The sequence below is a fragment of the Heterodontus francisci genome, chromosome 42, assembly GCF_036365525.1.
Source record: "Heterodontus francisci isolate sHetFra1 chromosome 42, sHetFra1.hap1, whole genome shotgun sequence".
Taxonomy (NCBI): domain Eukaryota; kingdom Metazoa; phylum Chordata; class Chondrichthyes; order Heterodontiformes; family Heterodontidae; genus Heterodontus; species Heterodontus francisci.
Window position 1 is genome coordinate 36,331,438 of NC_090412.1, and position 14,403 is coordinate 36,345,840.

Consider the following 14,403-nt stretch of genomic DNA (forward strand, 5'->3'; position numbering starts at 1 on the left):
CACCGAGGAGAGGGACATGACGGATGTTGAGGTTAGGAACAGATGTTTGATTACTCTAGGTCAAGTCGGCATAAGGAGGGAGGAAGTGTTGGGTATTCTAAAGGGCATTAAGGTGGACAAGTCCCCAGGTCCGGATGGGATCTATCCCAGGTTACTGAGGGAAGCGAGAGAGGAAATAGCTGGGGCCTTAACAGATATCTTTGCAGCATCCTTAAACACGGGTGAGGTCCCGGAGGACTGGAGAATTGCTAATGTTGTCCCCTTGTTTAAGAAGGGTAGCAGGGATAATCCAGGTAATTATAGACCGGTGAGCCTGACGTCAGTGGTAGGGAAGCTGCTGGAGAAGATACTGAGGGATAGGATCTATTCCCATTTGGAAGAAAATGGGCTCATCAGTGATAGGCAACATGGTTTTGTGCAGGGAAGGTCATGTCTTACCAACTTAATAGAATTCTTTGAGGAAGTGACAAAGTTGATTGATGAGGGAAGGGCTGTCGATGTCATATACATGGACTTCAGTAAGGCGTTTGATAAGGTTCCCCATGGCAGGCTGCTGGAGAAAGTGAAGGCGCTTGGGGTCCAAGGTGTACTAGCGAGATGGATAAAGAACTGGCTGGGCAACAGGAGACAGAGAGTAGCAGTAGAAGGGAGTTTCTCAAAATGGAGACGTGTGACCAGTGGTGTTCCACAGGGATCCGTGCTGGGACCACTGTTGTTTGTGATATACATTAATGATTTGGAGGAAAGTATAGGTGGACTGATTAGCAAATTTGCAGACGACACTAAGATTGGTGGAGTAACAGATAGTGAAGGGGACTGTCAGAGAATACAGCAGAATATAGATAGATTGGAGAGTTGGGCAGAGAAATGGCAGATGGAGTTCAATCAGGGCAAATGCGAGGTGATGCATTTTGGAAGATCCAATTCAAGAGTGAACTATACAGTAAATGGAAAAGTCCTGGGGAAAATTGATGTCCAGAGAGATTTGGGTGTTCAGGTCCACTGTTCCCTGAAGGTGGCAACGCAGGTAAATAGAGTGGTCAAGAAGGCATACGGCATGCTTTCCTTCATCGGAAGGGGCATTGAGTACAAGAGTTGGCAGGTCATGTTACAGTTGTATAGGACTTTGGTTCGGCCACATTTGGAATACTGCGTACAGTTCTGGTCGCCACATTATCAAAAGGATGTGGATGCTTTGGAGAGGGTGCAGAGGAGGTTCACCAGGATGTTGCCTGGTATGGAGGGCGCTAGCTATGAAGAGAGGTTGAGCAGATTAGGATTATTTTCATTAGAAAGACGGAGGTTGAGGGGGGACCTGATTGAGGTGTACAAAATCATGAGAGGTATAGACAGGGTGGATAGCAAGAGGCTTTTTCCCAGAGTGGGGGTTTCAATTACTAGATGACACGAGTTCAAAGTGAAAGGGGAAAAGTTTAGGGGGATATGCGTGGAAAGTTCTTTACGCAGAGGGTGGTGGGCACCTGGAACGTATTGCCAGCGGAGGTGGTAGATGCGGGCACGATGGAGTCTTTTAAGATGTATCTAGACAGATACATGAATGGGCAGGAAGAAAAGAGATACAGAACCTTAGAAAATAGGCGACATGTTTAGAGAGAGGATCTGGATCGGCGCAGGCTTGGAGGGCCGAAGGGCCTGTTCCTGTGCTGTAATTATCTTTGTTCTTTGTTCTTTGTTCTGACACTCTCTGAAACTCTCGGACCCTCTCTGACACTCTCTGAAACTCTCTGAAACTCTCTGACACTCTCTGACTCTCTCTGAAACTCTCTGACACTCTCTGACACTCTCAGACACTCTCTGACACTCTCTGACACTTTCTGACACTCTCTGACACTATCTGACACTTTCTGAATTTTTCGGACTCTCTCTGACACTCTCTGACTCTCTCTGACACTCTCTGATAGTCTCTGACATTCTCTGAATCTCTCTGAAACTCTCTGACACTCTGTGCCACTCTCTGAAACTTTCTGGCACTCTCTGACACTCTCTGAATATCTCTGAAACTCTCTGAAAATCTCTGACACTCTCTGAAACTCTGTGACACTCTCTGAAACACTCTGACACTCTGTGAAACTCTCTGAATCTCTCTGAAACTCCCAGACACTCTCTGACACTCTCTGAAACTTTCTGACACTCTCTGAACATCTCTGAAACTCTCTGAAAATCTCTGAAACTCTCTGACACTCTCTGATTCTCTCTGAAAATCTCTGACACACTCTGACAGTGTCTGAAACTCTCAGACACTCTCTGATACTCTCTGACACTCTCTGACACTCTCTGAAACTCTCTGAACATCTCCGACACACTGTGAAACTCTCTGAAACTCTCTTACCCTCTCTGACTCTCTCTGAAACTCTCTGACACTCTCTGACACTCTCTGACACTCTCTGACACTTTCTGAAATTCTCTGACACTATCTGACACTTTCTGAATCTCTCGGACACTCTCTGACACTTTCTGACTCTCTCTGACACTCTGTGACACTCTCTGAAACCTTCTGGCACTCTCTGACACTCTGTGAAGATCTCTGAAACACTCTGAAAATCTCTGACACTCTCAAACTCTGTGACACTCTCTGAAACTCTCTTACACTCTCTGACAGTCTCAGACACTCTCTGAAACTCTCTGACACTTTCTGAAATTCTCTGACACTATCTGACACTTTCGGAAACTCTCGGACACTCTCTGACACTCTCTGAAAATATCTGACACTCTCTGACTCTCGCTGACACTCTCTGATACTCTCTGACACTCACTGACACTCTGTGACACTCTCTGAAACTCTCTGACACTCTCTGACACTCTCTGAAACTCTTCGGCACTCTCTGACACTCTTTGATACTGTCTGACACTCTCTGACACTCTCTGAAATTATCTGACACTCTCTGACACTCCCTGACACTCTCTGAATCCCTCTGAAGCTCTCTGACACTCTCTGAAGATCTCTGAAACTCTCTGAAAATCTCTGATACTCTCTGAAACTCTGTGAAACTCTCTGAAACACTCTGACACTCTCTGACACTCTCCGACTCCCTCAGAAACTGTCAGAAACTCTCAGGCACTCTCTGACACTCTCAGAAAGTCTCTGAAACTCTCTGACACTCTCTGAAACTCTCTGACACTCTCTGACACACTCTGAAACTCTCTGACACTCTCTGAAACTCTCTGAAGCTGTCTGACACTCTCCGACAGTCTCTGACACTCTCTGAAGCTCTCTGAAACTCTCTGACACTCTGTGACATTTTCTGAAACTCTCTGACACTCTCTGAAACTTTCTGACACTCACTGAAGCTCTCTGAAACTTTCTGAAACTGTCTGACACTCTCAGAAACACTCAGAAACGCTCTGAAATTTTCTGACAATCTCTGACACTCTCTGACACTGTCTGACACTCTCTGACACTCTCTGAAATTATCTGACACTCTCTGACACTCCCTGACACTCTCTGAATCCCTCTGAAGCTCTCTGACACTCTCTGAAGATCTCTGAAACTCTCTGAAAATCTCTGATACTCTCGGAAACTCTGTGAAACTCTCTGAAACACTCTGACACTCTCTGACACTCTCCGACTCCCTCAGAAACTGTCAGAAACTCTCAGGCACTCTCTGACACTCTCAGAAATTCTCTGAAACTCTCTGACACTCTTTGACACTCTCAGACACTGTCTGACTCTCTCTGAAACTCTCTGACACTCTCTGAAACTCTCTGAAACTGTCTGACACTCTCCGACAGTCTCTGACACTCTCTGAAGCTCTCTGAAACTCTCTGGCACTCTGTGACATTTTCAGAAACTCTCTGACACTCTCTGAAACTTTCTGACACTCTCTGAAGCTCTCTGAAACTTTCTGAATCTCTCTGACACTCTCAGAAACACTCAGAAACGCTCTGAAATTCTCTGACAATCTCTGACAAACTCAGAAACTCTCTGAATCTCTCCGACACACCATGACACTCTCAGACACTCTATGAAACTGTCTGACACTCTGTGACACTCTCTGAAATTCTCTGACAATCTCTGAAACTCTCTGACAAACTCACAATCTCTCAGAAACTCTCTGACACTCTCTGACACTCTCAGACACTCTCTGAAGCTCTCTGACACTCTCTGACACTATCTGACACTTTCTGAATCTCTCGGACTCTCTCTGACACTCTCTGACTCTATCTGACACTCTCTGATACTCTCTGACACTCTATGAATCTCTCTGAAACTCTCTGACACTCTGTGACACTCTCTGAAGATCTCTGGCACTCTCTGAAAATCTCTGACACTCTCTGAAACTCTGTGAAACTCTCTGAAACACTCTGACACTCTCTGACACTCTCTGACAAACTCAGAAACTGTCAGAAACTCTCAGGCAGTCTCTGACACTCACAGAAAGTCTCTGAAACTCTCTGACACTCTCTGAAACTCTCTGAATCTCTCTGAAACTCTCTGACACTCTGTGACACTCTCTGAAACTTTCTGGCACTCTCTGACACTCTCTGACACTCTGTGAAACTCTCTGAATCTCTCTGAAACTGCCAGACACTCTCTGACTCTCTCTGAAACTTTCTGACACTCTCTGAACATCTCTGACACACTGTGAAACTCTTTGAAACTCTGTTACCGTCTCTGACTGTCTCTGAAACTCTCTGACACTCTTAGACACTCTCTGACACTCTCTGACTCTTTCTGAAATTCTCTGACACTATCTGACACTTTCTGAATCTCTCGAACACTCTCTGACACTCTCTGACTCTCTCTGACACTCTCTGATACTCTCTGACACTCTCTGAATCTCTCTGAAACTCTCTGACACTCTGTGACCCTCTCTGAAACTTTCTGGCACTCCCTGACACTCTCTGAAGATCTCTGAAACTCTCTGAAAATCTCTGACACTCTCTGAAACTCTGTGACACTCTCTGAAACACTCTTACACTCTCTGACAGTCTCAGACACTCTCTGAAACTCTCTGACACTTTCTGAAATTCTCTGACACTATCTGACACTCTCTGAAACTCTCTGACACTATCTGACAATGTCTGAAACTCTCTGAAACTCTCTGACACTCTCTGACTCTCTCTGAAACTCTCTGACACTCTCTGACACTCTCAGACACTCTCTGACACTCTCTGACACTTTCTGACACTCTCTGACACTATCTGACACTTTCTGAATTTCTCGGTTTCTCTCTGACACTCTCTGAGTGTCTCTGACACTCTCTGATAGTCTCTGACACTCTCTGAATCTCTCTGAAACTCTCTGAAAATCTCTGACACTCTCTGAAACTCTGTGACACTCTCTGAAACTCTGTGACACTCTCTGAAACACTCTGATACTCTGTGAAACTCTCTGAAACTCTCTGAAACTCCCGGACACTCTCTGACTCTCTCTGAAACTTTCTGACACTCTCTGAACATCTCTGAAACTCTCTGAAAATCTCTGAAACTCTCTGACACTCTCTGAAAATCTCTGACACACTCGGACAGTGTCTGAAACTCTCATACACTCTCTGATACTCTCTGACACTCTCTGAAACTCTCTGAACATCTCTGACACACTGTGAAACTCTCTGAAACTCTCTTACCCTCTCTGACTCTCTCTGAAACTCTCTGACACTCTCTGACACGCTCAGACACTCTCTGACACTCTCTGACACTTTCTGAAATTCTCTGACAATATCTGACACTTTCTGAATCTCTCGGACACTCTCTGACACTTTCTGAAACACTCTTACACTCTCTGAAGATCTCTGAAACTCTCTGAAAATCTCTGACACTCTCTGAAACTCTGTGACACTCTCTGAAACACTCTTACACTCTCTGACAGTCTCAGACACTCTCTGAAACTCTCTGACACTTTCTGAAATTCTCTGACACTATCTGACACTCTCTGAAACTCTCTGACACTCTCTGACACTGTCTGAAACTCTCTGAAACTCTCTGACACTCTCTGACTCTCTCTGAAACTCTCTGACACTCTCTGACACTCTCAGACACTCTCTGACACTCTCTGACACTTTCTGACACTCTCTGACACTATCTGACACTTTCTGAATTTCTCGGTTTCTCTCTGACACTCTCTGATAGTCTCTGACACTCTCTGACACTCTCTGAAACTCTGTGACACTCTCTGAAACTCTGTGACACTCTCTGAAACACTCTGACATTCTGTGAAACTCTGTGAAACTCTCTGAAACTCCCAGACATTCTCTGACACTCTCTGAACATCTCTGAAACTCTCTGAAAATCTCTGAAACTCTCTGACACTCTCTGAAAATCTCTGACACACTCTGACAGTGTCTGAACCTCTCAGACACTCTCTGATACTCTCTGACTCTCTCTGAAACTCTCTGACACTCTCTGACACTCTCAGACACTCTCTGACACTCTCTGACACTTTCTGAAATTCTCTGACAATATCTGACACTTTCTGAATCTCTGGGACACTCTCTGACACTTTCTGACTCTCTCTGACACTCTCTGATACTCTCTGACACTCTCTGAATCTCTCTGAAACTCTCTGACACTCTGTGACCCTCTCTGAAACTTTCTGGCACTCTCTGACACTCTCTGAAGATCTCTGAAACTCTCTGAAAATCTCTGACACTCTCTGAAACTCTGTGACACTCACTGAAACACTCTTACACTCTCTGACAGTCTCAGACACTCTCTGAAACTCTCTGACACTTTCTGAAATTCTCTGACACTATCTGACACTTTCGGAAACTCTCGGACACTCTCTGACACTCTCTGACACTCTCTGAAACTCTCTGACACTCTCTGACTCTTGCTGACACTCTCTGAAACTCTCTGACACTCTCTGACACTCTCTGAAACTCTTCGACACTCTCTGACACTCTCTGATACTGTCTGACACTCTCTGACACTCTCTGAAATTCTCTGACACTCTCTGACACTCCCTGACACTCTCTGAATCCCTCTGAAGCTCTCTGACACTCTCTGAAGATCTCTGAAACTCTCTGAAAATCTCTGACACTCTCTGAAACTCTGTGAAACTCTCTGAAACACTCTGACACTCTCTGACACTCTCTGACACACTCAGAAACTGTCAGAAACTCTCAGGCACTCTCTGACACTTTCTGAAATTCTCTGAAGCTATCTGACACTCTCTGAATCTCTCTGAAATTCTCTGACACTCTGTGACCCTCTCTGAAACTTTCTGGCACTCTCTGACACTCTCTGAAGATCTCTGAAGATCTCTGAAACTCTCTGAAAATCTCTGACACTCTCTGAATCTCTGTGACACTCTCTGTAACACTCTTACACTCTCTGACAGTCTCAGACACTCTCTGAAACTCTCTGACACTTTCTGAAATTCTCTGAAACTACCGTTTGAAAGTAAATTTAATTTCCTTTTGTTTTTCGGCGGAGGCCAGGGGGCTGCTGGGTAAGTAAAACACTATATATTTGGGCGGTTTAAAATAACTTTCCTTTCAGTGCAGCAGCTTTTTCGGGAGCAGCGTGTGAGCGAGTGAGCAGCTGGGAAAGTCCGTTTGAAAGTCAATTTAATTTCCTTTTGTTTTTCGGCGGAGGCCAGGGGGCTGCTGGGTAAGTAAAACACTATATATTTGGGCGGTTTCTGAACCCGAGACACCACACTTGTAGTGTCTCCCACCCGCCCTCCTCCTCTAACCAAAAAAAAGGACTCGGTGGGGTGTTTATAAGGTAAGGCTTTTTCGATTTCTCTGGTTTTATTGTGATTGGTAAAAACTTTTCGTTCCTTTTTCATTTAACTAAGTTTAAACTTAAGATTAAAAATGGCAGGAGATCTCAGACCCGTATCATGCTCCTCTTGCTCAATGTGGGAGCTCAGGGACATGGCTGATGACCCTGACTCCTTCACGTGCAGGAAGTGTGTCCAGCTGCAGCTCTTGTTAGACCGCATGACGGCTCTCGAGCTGCGGATGGACTCACTTTGGAGCATGCGCGATGCTGAGGAGGTCGTGGATAGCACGTTTAGTGAATTGGTCACACCGCAGATTAGGATTGCTGAGGGAGAAAGGGAATGGGTGACCAAAAGGCAGAGAAAGAGCAGGAAGGCAGCGCAGGAGTCCCCTGCGGTCATCTCCCTCCAAAACAAGTATACCGTTTTGGATACTGTTGAGGGAGATGGCTCACCAGGGGAAGGCAGCAGTAGCCAGGTCCATGGCACCGTGGCTGGCTCTGCTGTTCCGAAGGGCGGGAAAAAGAGTGGAAGGGCTATAGTCGTAGGGGATTCGATTGTAAGGGGAGTAGATAGGCGGTTCTGTGGTCGAAAACGAGGCTCCCGAATGGTATGTTGCCTCCCAGGTGCACGGGTCAGGGACGTCTCAGATCGGCTGCAGAACATTCTAAAGGGGGAGGGTGAACAGCCAGTTGTCATTGTGCACATAGGCACTAATGATATAGGTAAAAAACGGGATGAGGTCCTACATGCAGAGTTTAGGGAGTTAGGAGCCAAGTTAAAAAGTAGGACCTCAAAGGTAGTAATCTCAGGATTACTACCAGTGCCACGTGATAGCCAGAGTAAAAATGAAAGAATCGTCAGGATGAATGCGTGGCTTGAGAGATGGTGCAGGAAGGAGGGGTTCAGATTTTTGGGACATTGGGACCGGTTCTGGGGGAGGTGGGACTATTACAAATTGGACGGTCTACACCTGGGCCGGACTGGAACCAATGTCCTTGGAGGTGCTTTTGCTAACGCTGTTGGGGAGGGTTTAAACTAATGTGGCAGGGGGATGGGAACCAATTGAGGTCAGTTGACAGTAAGGAGGTAGTAACAAAAGCCTGTAAGGAACTAGATAATGAAGTCAGTGTGACTAAGGGGAAGAGCAGGCAGGGAGCAGATGATGAATATAAAGGGACTGGTGGTCTGAGGTGCATTTGTTTTAATGCAAGAAGTGTAGTAGGTAAGGCAGATGAACTTAGGGCTTGGATTAGTACCTGGGAGTATGATGTTATTGCTATTACTGAGACTTGGTTGAGGGAAGGGCATGATTGGCAACTAAATATCCCAGGATATCGATGCTTCAGGCGGGATAGAGAGGGAGGTAAAAGGGGTGGAGGAGTTGCATTACTGGTCAAAGAGGATATCACAGCTGTGCTGAAGGAAGGCACTATGGAGGACTCGAGCAGTGAGGCAATATGGACAGAACTCAGAAATAGGAAGGGTGCGGTAACAATGTTGGGGCTGTACTACAGGCCTCCCAACAGCGAGCGTGAGATAGAGGTACAAATATGTAAACAGATTATGGAAAGATGTAGGAGCAACAGGGTGGTGGTGATAGGAGATTTTAATTTTCCCAACATTGACTGGGATTCGCTTAGTGTTAGAGGTCCAGATGGAGCAGAATTTGTAAGGAGCATCCAGGAGGGTTTTCTAGAGCAGTATGTAAATAGTCCAACTCGGGAAGGGGCCATACTGGACCTGGTGTTGGGGAATGAGCCCGGCCAGGTTATTGAAGTTTCAGTAGGGGACTACTTTGGGAATAGTGATCACAATTCCATAAGCTTTAAAATACTCATGGACAAAGACGAGAGTGGTCCAAAAGGGAGAGCGCTAAATTGGGGGAAGGCCAACTACACCAAAATTCGGCAGGAGCTGGGAAATGTAGATTGGGAGCAGCTGTTTGAAGGTAAATCCACATGTGATATGTGGGAGGCTTTTAAAGAGAGGTTGATTAGCGTGCAGGAGAGACATGTTCCTGTGAAAATGAGGGATAGAAATGGCAAGATTAGGGAACCATGGATGACAGGTGAAATTGTGAGACTAGCTAAGAGGAAAAAGGAAGCATACATAAGGTCTAGGCGGCTGATGAAAGACGAAGCTTTGAAAGAATATCGGGAATGTAGGACCAATCTGAAACGAGGAATTAAGAGGGCTAAAAGGGGTCATGAAATATCTTTAGCAAACAGGGTTAAGGAAAATCCCAAAGCCTTTTATTCATATATAAGGAGAAAGAGGGTAACTAGAGAAAGGATTGGCCCACTAAAGGACAAAGGAGGAATGTTATGCTTGGACTCAGAGAAAATGGGTGAGATTCTAAACGAGCACTTTGCATCGGTATTCACCGAGGAGAGGGACATGACGGATGTTGAGGTTAGGAACAGATGTTTGATTACTCTAGGTCAAGTCGGCATAAGGAGGGAGGAAGTGTTGGGTATTCTAAAGGGCATTAAGGTGGACAAGTCCCCAGGTCCGGATGGGATCTATCCCAGGCTACTGAGGGAAGCGAGAGAGGAAATAGCTGGGGCCTTAACAGATATCTTTGCAGCATCCTTAAACACGGGTGAGGTCCCGGAGGACTGGAGAATTGCTAATGTTGTCCCCTTGTTTAAGAAGGGTAGCAGGGATAATCCAGGTAATTATAGACCGGTGAGCCTGACGTCAGTGGTAGGGAAGCTGCTGGAGAAGATACTGAGGGATAGGATCTATTCCCATTTGGAAGAAAATGGGCTCATCAGTGATAGGCAACATGGTTTTGTGCAGGGAAGGTCATGTCTTACCAACTTAATAGAATTCTTTGAGGAAGTGACAAAGTTGATTGATGAGGGAAGGGCTGTCGATGTCATATACATGGACTTCAGTAAGGCGTTTGATAAGGTTCCCCATGGCAGGCTGCTGGAGAAAGTGAAGGCGCTTGGGGTCCAAGGTGTACTAGCTAGATGGATAAAGAACTGGCTGGGCAACAGGAGACAGAGAGTAGCAGTAGAAGGGAGTTTCTCAAAATGGAGACGTGTGACCAGTGGTGTTCCACAGGGATCCGTGCTGGGACCACTGTTGTTTGTGATATACATTAATGATTTGGAGGAAAGTATAGGTGGACTGATTAGCAAATTTGCAGACGACACTAAGATTGGTGGAGTAACAGATAGTGAAGGGGACTGTCAGAGAATACAGCAGAATATAGATAGATTGGAGAGTTGGGCAGAGAAATGGCAGATGGAGTTCAATCAGGGCAAATGCGAGGTGATGCATTTTGGAAGATCCAATTCAAGAGTGAACTATACAGTAAATGGAAAAGTCCTGGGGAAAATTGATGTCCAGAGAGATTTGGGTGTTCAGGTCCACTGTTCCCTGAAGGTGGCAACACAGGTAAATAGAGTGGTCAAGAAGGCATACGGCATGCTTTCCTTCATCGGACGGGGCATTGAGTACAAGAGTTGGCAGGTCATGTTACAGTTGTATAGGACTTTGGTTCGGCCACATTTGGAATACTGCGTACAGTTCTGGTCGCCACATTATCAAAAGGATGTGGATGCTTTGGAGAGGGTGCAGAGGAGGTTCACCAGGATGTTGCCTGGTATGGAGGGCGCTAGCTATGAAGAGAGGTTGAGCAGATTAGGATTATTTTCATTAGAAAGACGGAGGTTGAGGGGGGACCTGATTGAGGTGTACAAAATCATGAGAGGTATAGACAGGGTGGATAGCAAGTGGCTTTTCCCAGAGTGGGGGTTTCAATTACTAGATGACACGAGTTCAAAGTGAAAGGGGAAAAGTTTAGGGGGGATATGCGTGGAAAGTTCTTTACGCAGAGGGTGGTGGGCACCTGGAACGCATTGCCATCGGAGGTGGTAGATGGGGGCACGATGGAGTCTTTTAAGATGTATCTAGACAGATACATGAATGGGCAGGAAGGAAAGAGATACAGAACCTTAGAAAATAGGCGACATGTTTAGAGAGAGGATCTAGATCGGCGCAGGCTTGGAGGGCCGAAGGGCCTGTTCCTGTGCTGTAATTATCTTTGTTCTTTGTTCTTTGTTCTGACACTCTCTGAAACTCTCGGACCCTCTCTGACACTCTCTGAAACTCTCTGAAACTCTCTGACACTCTCTGACTCTCTCTGAAACTCTCTGACACTCTCTGACACTCTCAGACACTCTCTGACACTCTCTGACACTTTCTGACACTCTCTGACACTATCTGACACTTTCTGAATTTTTCGGACTCTCTCTGACACTCTCTGACTCTCTCTGACACTCTCTGATAGTCTCTGACATTCTCTGAATCTCTCTGAAACTCTCTGACACTCTGTGCCACTCTCTGAAACTTTCTGGCACTCTCTGACACTCTCTGAATATCTCTGAAACTCTCTGAAAATCTCTGACACTCTCTGAAACTCTGTGACACTCTCTGAAACACTCTGACACTCTGTGAAACTCTCTGAATCTCTCTGAAACTCCCAGACACTCTCTGACACTCTCTGAAACTTTCTGACACTCTCTGACACTCTGTGAAGATCTCTGAAACACTCTGAAAATCTCTGACACTCTCTGAAACTCTCTGACACTCTCTGAAACTCTCTTACACTCTCTGACAGTCTCAGACACTCTCTGAAACTCTCTGACACTTTCTGAAATTCTCTGACACTATCTAACACTTTCGGAAACTCTCGGACACTCTCTGACACTCTCTGATACTCTCTGACACTCACTGACACTCTGTGACACTCTCTGAAACTCTCTGACACTCTCTGACACTCTCTGAAACTCTTCGGCACTCTCTGACACTCTCTGATACTGTCTGACACTCTCTGACACTCTCTGAAATTATCTGACACTCTCTGACACTCCCTGACACTCTCTGAATCCCTCTGAAGCTCTCTGATACTCTCTGAAGATCTCTGAAACTCTCTGAAAATCTCTGATACTCTCTGAAACTCTGTGAAACTCTCTGAAACACTCTGACACTCTCTGACACTCTCCGACTCCCTCAGAAACTGTCAGAAACTCTCAGGCACTCTCTGACACTCTCAGAAAGTCTCTGAAACTCTTTGACACTCTCTGAAACTCTCTGACACTCTCTGACACTCTCTGAAACTCTCTGACACTCTCTGAAACACTCTGAAACTGTCTGACACTCTCCGACAGTCTCTGACACTCTCTGAAGCTCTCTGAAACTCTCTGACACTCTGTGACATTTTCTGAAACTCTCTGACACTCTCTGAAACTTTCTGACACTCACTGAAGCTCTCTGAAACTTTCTGAAACTCTCTGACACTCTCAGAAACACTCAGAAACGCTCTGAAATTCTCTGACAATCTCTGACACTCTCTGACACTGTCTGACACTCTCTGACACTCTCTGAAATTATCTGACACTCTCTGACACTCCCTGACACACTCTGAATCCTTCTGAAGCTCTCTGACACTCTCTGAAGATCTCTGAAACTCTCTGAAAATCTCTGATACTCTCTGAAACTCTGTGAAACTCTCTGAAACACTCTGACACTCTCTGACACTCTCCGACTCCCTCAGAAACTGTCAGAAACTCTCAGGCACTCTCTGACACTCTCAGAAAGTATCTGAAACTCTCTGACACTCTTTGACACTCTCAGACACTGTCTGACTCTCTCTGAAACTCTCTGACACTCTCTGAAACTCTCTGAAACTGTCTGACACTCTCCGACAGTCTCTGACACTCTCTGAAGCTCTCTGAAACTCTCTGACACTCTGTGACATTTTCTGAAACTCTCTGACACTCTCTGAAACTTTCTGACACTCTCTGAAGCTCTCTGAAACTTTCTGAAACTCTCTGACACTCTCAGAAACACTCAGAAACGCTCTGAAATTCTCTGACAATCTCTGACACTCTCTGACAAACTCAGAAACTCTCTGAATCTCTCCGACACACCATGACACTCTCAGACACTCTATGAAACTGTCTGACACTCTGTGACAATCTCTGAAATTCTCTGACAATCTCTGAAACTCTCTGACAAACTCACAATCTCTCAGAAACTCTCTGACACTCTCTGACACTCTCAGACACTCTCTGAAACTCTCTGACACTCTCTGACACTATCTGACACTTTCTGAATCTCTCGGACTCTCTCTGACACTCTCTGACTCTCTCTGACACTCTCTGATACTCTCTGACACTATATGAATCTCTCTGAAACTCTCTGACACTCTGTGACACTCTCTGAAACTTTCTGGCACTCTCTGACACTCTCTGAAGATCTCTGGCACTCTCTGAAAATCTCTGACACTCTCTGAAACTCTGTGAAACTCTCTGAAACACTCTGACACTCTCTGAAACTCTCTGACACACTCAGAAACTGTCAGAAACTCTCAGGCACTCTCTGACACTCTCAGAAAGTCTCTGAAACTCTCTGACACTCTGAAACTCTCTGAATCTCTCTGAAACTCTCTGACACTCTGTGACACTCTCTGAAACTTTCTGGCACTCTCTGACACTCTCTGACACTCTGTGAAACTCTCTGAATCTCTCTGAAACTGCCAGACACTCTCTGACTCTCTCTGAAACTTTCTGACACTCTCTGAACATCTCTGACACACTGTGAAACTCTTTGAAACTCTCTTACCGTCTCTGACTGTCTCCGAAACTCTCTGACACTCTTAGACACTCTCTGACACTCTCTGACTCTTTCTGAAATTC